General features: G+C 44.8%; 1 long non-coding RNA gene across 1 annotated transcript; it reads left to right on the top strand.

The window, feature by feature from the left end:
* The first annotated feature begins 304 nt into the window (after window positions 1-304).
* LOC109491884 lies at window positions 305-4,752 on the top strand. Its single transcript, XR_002736147.2, has 3 exons — window positions 305-2,907; window positions 3,257-3,366; window positions 3,743-4,752. It is a non-coding gene; the product is annotated as an uncharacterized LOC109491884 (long non-coding RNA).
* The last annotated feature ends 2,232 nt before the right edge of the window (window positions 4,753-6,984 follow it).

The raw sequence follows: 6,984 nt of genomic DNA, 5'->3' as shown, positions 1-6,984 counted from the left end.
CCGCCTACACAGAGGCGCCCCGTGACAAGTCATCTGGAAGCAGCCCCCTCCCCCTCCCATGGCACTAGGGCTTTCCGAGGAGCTCGCCAGCTGAGGGAGTGGTTTCTGTGGTATTGTTGCCACAGCTCATTTTCCATTAGGGTCACCAGGCAACCACCAGGAAGCGACAACTCCTGACGTAAACCCTGCTTCGCCCAGCGAGAAGCTCTGTATCCCATTACTAACCCTGGGCTGGATGTGCCAAAGGCGCGTTGCTGGCGAGGGCGGATGGAGGCTTCCAGAGACCAGCTCTCAGCAATGTTGGCGCAGCTGTGAGGCTGGGCTGAGGGAGTGAGGGAGCGTTGGGTGACGCAGGTAGAGGCAGCAAGGTTTCAGACCAGACACTGATCCCAAATGAAACGTTCTCCTTTGTCCCATTCTGACTGGACCTTTTTTTTTTTTCTTTCTCTTTTGAGGGTGTCACCCAGGAAATACACTGCTGTGTTCTTTTAAAATAAGTGATGCTAACATCTCATTTTTGGGTGGTGATTGACAGTGTTTAAGGCAGATGTGTTTCCACGGTTGAAATTTATCCTTCAACCAGCTGTTTGAGGTAAGTACGGTATGGTCTTTATTTGAGAGATGGGGAAACTGAGGCCCCGAGAGCAATGTCCTAGGCCAGTGTTGTATCAGTGAGTAATTAGTATTACTCTGAGACCAATAAGGACTTCTTCCCACATCATGCTGTGGTGTTCGTCTATCCTCCTTTCTCAAAGATCCTGCTCTCCTTGACAAAATTAGTTAATTAATCCGATCCTTTATGCATATAGAGTGTCTGCTACATGCCATGTATTAGTAAAGCATCAAATACAACATGCAACCACCCTGTCCTCGTGGTACTGAAATCCTGAGAGGTGATTAGTACATGCATGTGACATTTCAGGTGCAGGTAAGAACACTGGCAAAAAGTTCAGCAGGGTTGGAGGTGGGGGAGAGCCCCTGTTTTATGCAGGGTGAGCCGAGAAAGCCTGCCAAGAAGTCACCGTGGGATCAGAGCCCGAGAGAAGCGAGGAAGCCCCTGGGGTGGTTCTGGGGCACATGCTGGACGACAGCACAGACCACAGTACGTGCCCCTCAGCTGTCCAAGGTAGGTGTCATTACCCCCGGGAGAGATAAAAACCCTCAGAGCTGCTTGCTCAAGTCCCACAGCTATCAGGAGGGGAAAGAGGGCGTGGACCAAGGTCTGTCTTCAAAGCTCTGCTCCTAACCACCGTCAGTTTCAGGCAGGAAATCTTATCAGGTGGGGAGATATTTGGGGCAGGTCCTCTGCACTCAGATTCCTCGGAAAACACTTGGTGTTTGCCAATGCCACTGACGTGATGTCACCAAGGCACATACTGGCAAAATAAAAACTGGCCTGCTTTTATTATTTGACTTAGTTTTTATTTCATGTTTATATTTCCTAGCGGGCAACCGACCAGAGCCCAGCGATTACAGTCAACGTCACGCACATTATAGCGAGAGAGACTGGGCTAGGGATAATCGTTCTTTAAATGTCACCGTATGCCAGGCACTGTTAAGTGCTTTATATCTAGTATCTCACTTAATTTTCACAAACAGCCTGTGAAACAGATACTAGCTTTATCTTCATTTGAGAGATGATGAGCTTGAGTTGAGGGTCCGGTAAGTCTTACATTACTGAGACGTGTCTGATTTACATTCAACTCACCTCTAACACCATAAACCGGGCTCTCGAGCCCTAAGGAATGGGTACAGCAAATCTTGAGTGTCAAGTGCTGACGGAAAGGAGGCCTAAGGGGGGAAAGGCAGGGAGACTGTGCGTCTGCTTTTTTGGGGGTCACATATTTATCCAATACATCCAAATGGAGTAAATTGGGATTGGTTGGGAGTGAAACCTTTTTTCTCCAGAACGGCACTCTAGAATTATAAAGAGCAATTCATCAATCCAGGAAGAATGCAGGGCAAACCCCTGTCACACTTGACATTTGATTTTTAAATGTCCACCTTTTGGGGGGGAGGGGTATTAAAATACGGGCTTATTGGTAACCCATGAGAATATCAAGAACAAGGGTGAAGACGATGAAAACATCCCTAATCTTCCTACTCAGAGACAACCGCCATCGCCATTCTGATAGCTCAGTGTTCTAGCTTCTGTGCAAGCCTCCTTAAAACATGTACTTTAGTCGAAACAGTTCTTTACATAGAATGGTGCAAGATCACCTCTTTCTTGTGAATTGAGCTGTACCCCCGTCCCCAGCTGCACACGCACAGAAACAGCTCTGGCTCAGGCTGCAGTGGCCTCCTTTTCCCCTTTGCTTATCACCTTGAGTTCCACAGGAGTGTGTGGTAAAGCCAGGCCCCAACTGGGCCCTGCTGTCTCTGGAAGGATTTCAGCTGACCCTGAGCTCTGGCACAGCCAAAGGGCATCCGCCTCTGCTACTGAGCCATACATTTCCCCTGACAGGAGCTCCTCTTAGACCTCCCTAGACAGCAGACATCGCGAGCAGACAGCAAGATTCACGGCTGTCTGGCTTCTCCCTGTCCTCCCCCAGATGGGCTGAAGCCAGATGACAGAGCATGAGACCCAAGGAGGAACAGCCTGGGGGTCGACGGCACGCCAAGCAGAAGTGGACAATATCTGGTCCCAGCTCACGCCTTGGCTTAATCGCAACCACATGAGCAAACTCAGGGCTGCACAGCACAGTTGTAATTGGAATAGAGTGTCCTCTGGGAGACTGTTGGGGATGAAGCTGTTCACTGCATGAGACGACGCACTGCTGCAGATATAATCCATTTACCGACGATCATAACGGTGGCTAACGTTTACTGCGTGCCTATCGTGCCCCCGGCACAGCGTTCGATACCCTGGGAGGATTACCTCATTAGTTCTCATAACACATTGCACAGGTAGGTATGATTGCTCTCCTCATCTTGGACACAAAGATGTGGAAGGCTCAGAGAGAGTCGGTAGGGCGTCCAAGGTCACCGAGCTGGTACGTGATGGAGCTGTGGCTTGCAACAAAGCAGTTTTACTGTAGATCCTAGACCTCTCACTTAGGTTTGATTTCATTCATTCACTCACTCGTTTAATTGTCCATTCACTCACTCATTTAATCATTCATTCATTCACTCATTCACTCACTCATTTAATCCATCATTCCTCCGTTCACTAAGTATGCTAATTCAAGCCACGATCATCTCTCACCTAGACAGCAGGTGGTAATAACTTCCTACATCTTGCCTCTCTCTAACACAGAGTTTCCACCTTGCCTGCATCTTGGAATGACCTGGGAAAGTTTTACTACTGCAGGTACCTGGTCCCAGAGCTACTAATTTAACTCATCTGAGATGTGGTCCACTCATAAGGTAAGAGAGATATATATGTATAAACTCTAAACATGTCCCTCTTGTGCTAACAATATATTCCTGGAGAAAGGCCAGGCTCTTAACGTGGCTATATTACACGGCTCTTTGGCATGTGGTCCCACCCTCCTTACCAGCCCCCTTTTATACAGCTCTTTCTCTCACTCAGCACATTGCCTCTCTGGCTTTCTTGACTTCTGGGAACGTTCATGCTTCTTTCTGCCTTAGGGTCTTTACATGCCGATCACAATTCTCTTCCCCGTCTGTCTGGTTGCCTCCTTCTTCTTCTTCTGGTCTTAACTTGATACAGCTGATCATGAAAATGGCCATAATTCTCCACCCCTCCTCTAGCTGCACTTTTTGCCATGTGACTTTGCAGCTCTTTCCATTGGGAGCCGGATTCTCTTTTCCTGCCCTTTGAATCTGAGGTGGCCATGCAGCCTGCCTTGATCGATAGAATCCTGCAGAAGAAATGTTGTGCCAGTTCTGAGCCTGAGCCTTGCAGGCTCCTGCTTGCTATCCTGGAACCCCACCATCGCCATGTGAATGACCCTGGTCTGCCCTCCTGGAGGATCATAGCTGAGGCCATCCCAGACCAACCAACCCGGCCCACAAACTCACGGGGAAGCCTGGCTGAGATCAGAGCCCGGGCCAGACCCACAGGACCTTCCAGTTGATCTACAGACTTGTGGGCAATGATAAATGGTGGTTATTTTAAGCCACTAACTTTGGGTTGATTTGTTATGCAACAGTAGGTAGCTGATACACTTCAATATAGTTTCCTATTTCTCGTTGAGCCTAAATCGGGTTCTCCCTTTATCCACTCTCATAGCACCTTATACTTGTCAACTGTATAATGGATGACAATGCTTATCAGAACTAAAAATTGTGTAAATAATACTTTTTTCTCTCTCTGATTAGAGTTTAAGCCCCATGAGATCAGAGACCACATTTGATTTGCTCCCTGAAATAGTCCTACCATCTGGCATTATTTTATACACGGTATATGCTACACTTGATCTTAACCAAGAGGCCGAGAAGCGATACACATGGTGAATGCTAAATAAATACTTGTCAGAAGACAAACGCAAGGATGAATTCATATGCTCACTAAACATGTCCTAAGTACTTTCTCCATTTTGGGTACCATGCAAGATGTTAAAGATATCAGAATGAATAAGGCATAGTCTTTGTTCTTAAGGAAATTCACGGTTTAAAAGCTGGGACATGGACATGTAAATAAAAATTGTAGGCCACGTTAATGAGTGTAATTGAGGGTGTTTAGCATGTTGATAAGAGCAGGATAGATCAGTGGGTTGAATAAATCTGGAGAAAAGAAGTTCCTGGAAAATGGTTTATGGAATAAATATTTGAAATGATGATTCTACATCTAACGAGTGTGTGGCAATGGGCGTTCAAAGGCCATAAGTGGTATTGTCATTGGAAATAGGACTTTTCAGAATGATTAACGGAGCTTGCTAAATTTCCATACAAGCCAAAATGCAAACTTCCCTTGAATTACATAACAGTGGCATTTATGGAAAACTCTAAACACATAAAACCATGTTTTAAAACTGTATAAAAATGAGATCCTTGGTGTTTATATGTAAATGCAATTATTAGGCTCAGATACTTACAAATAGGTTTTCGCCCATATGACTGCAGGGGCATTTGAAAAGTATCTGGAATGTGGGGTAATTTTTCATTGCATGGTCATGTCCTATACATTCCCTGATTGGCATCTGTGGCCATTGCCCACTAAATGGCAGTAACATCCCCTCTCGATATGTGACAGCCACAGATTCACTTCAAATTTCCGAGACTGTTTTACCAACGTGGAGCTACATCTGCACTGAACTACTCAGGTAAAAAAAAAAATTACTTTGAGAAATTAGCGTTAACGTTTTATGGAACAGTGTTATTTAAAAAACGTACGCTATCTATGCACATGTTCTCACACTTCCAAATTACTTGGGTATTGTGGCAAAAGATGAGTCAACACTTTCTTGAGGGAGAAAGAAAGAATCCACTCCATTTCTCTCTCGGGAAGCAAATAACCTTACTATCTGAGCTGTTCACCGAAGCATGTGGACTGGAAGTCCAGCATACCTGTATTTCCACAGCACTGGGGGACAACCTGGCTAAAAACTCACTTCGTGGTTCTGAGTCAGCAACAGCTCAAAAACATGTAAAAATTGCCTGGGGACTTATCTTGAAGAGAGCAATTCCACATTAATTTTTACAGATTAGTGAAGAATCCTAGTTGGTATACATTTGTAAGCATTTCACAAATCATTTTAAAAGGTATATAATCAACGAGCCGATATTTGAGTACCTACAGTATGTACAATCACTGTGCTAGCCGCTCTGAGAATCCAAAGAATTGTACTGTTTCTGATCTTTAAGGAACCAAAAAATCTAAATTTGGTAACAGGATATAATCATGCAAAATTTATGGAGACACAAGCTGCAAATACCTAATGAGTGGTACAGAACCCAAGGGCTTTAGAAGTTCAAGGGCAAAGAGAATTGGAATGACCAAGGAAGTTTCCCCAGAGGCTGGAGCAGGCCCTAAAGATAGATATGAGCCAAATAAGAAAATTAGGGAGGGCATTCCAGTGGAAGCGATGGCATGGGAAAAGAAAGGAGTCATACGATATGAATGTCATATTCTAGAAATTATGAGTAGACTCATCTGGCCAGAGTCACACTAGGTAGTAGCTAATAAGGTACATTGTAAATTAGAGCCAGATAGCTAAACATCTTTAATACCACACTAAGATATCAGAATTGGTGTTCTAAGGAAAGAGGGGTTATTAAACATTTTGATCAGGAATTATTTAGGTATTGGGAGAAACCCTTTCTTTTTCTCCCCTCACTTATATTTCATTGTGAATAAACCTCTAGTGCAGAAATACTTCTGGCCTCATACTCCCCTAATTCAATTCTCCCACCCCCGCCGGGAGAGGGGAATTACTTTTCTGATTGAGAATCTGAGAGATAAATCTGACTTTTACAGGGATAGGTCCACATGGAGAGACTTGCGTCCAAATGTGCTTGTGATGGGGTAAGCCAAGCCTGCCTAATTCAGAATCAGGTGCTAACATTCCCTTTTTTTTCTTTTGTTTTTAATGTTTTTATTTATTTTTGAGACAGAGAGAGACAGAGCACGAGCAGTTGAGAGGCAGAGAGAGAGGGAGACATAGAATCTGAAGCAGGCTCCAGGCTCTGAGCTGTCAGCACAGAGCCTGACGCCGGGCTTGAACTCATGGACGGTGAGATCATGACCTGAGCTGAAGTCGGATGCTCAACTGACTGAGCCACCCAGGCGCCCACAGGTGCTAGCATTCCTAATTGACTACAAACCTTGGTTGCATTCTCCCAAATAGATTTTATCTGCATTAAAAGTGACATGCTGATCGCTACTTTCTGACTCCTGTGTTTTTTTTGTTTTTTGTTTTGTATTAATTCTAACTTGGGTGAAGATGGTTGGTGCTTGTTAGCCTCTACCTCATGGATAAAATCTCCATTTAAACAGACGGAGAGGAAAAGCCTCACCAATTCAAAGACGCTAAAAATGATTCACCAATGAAAGCTTGTATCTGATAAACCTTAGACTTA

Source organism: Felis catus, chromosome D1, assembly GCF_018350175.1.
Source record: "Felis catus isolate Fca126 chromosome D1, F.catus_Fca126_mat1.0, whole genome shotgun sequence".
In the NCBI taxonomy this organism is placed as follows: Eukaryota; Metazoa; Chordata; class Mammalia; order Carnivora; family Felidae; genus Felis; species Felis catus.
Note: the sequence above shows the minus strand (reverse complement) of the source record. Positions and strands in the feature narration are given on the sequence as shown.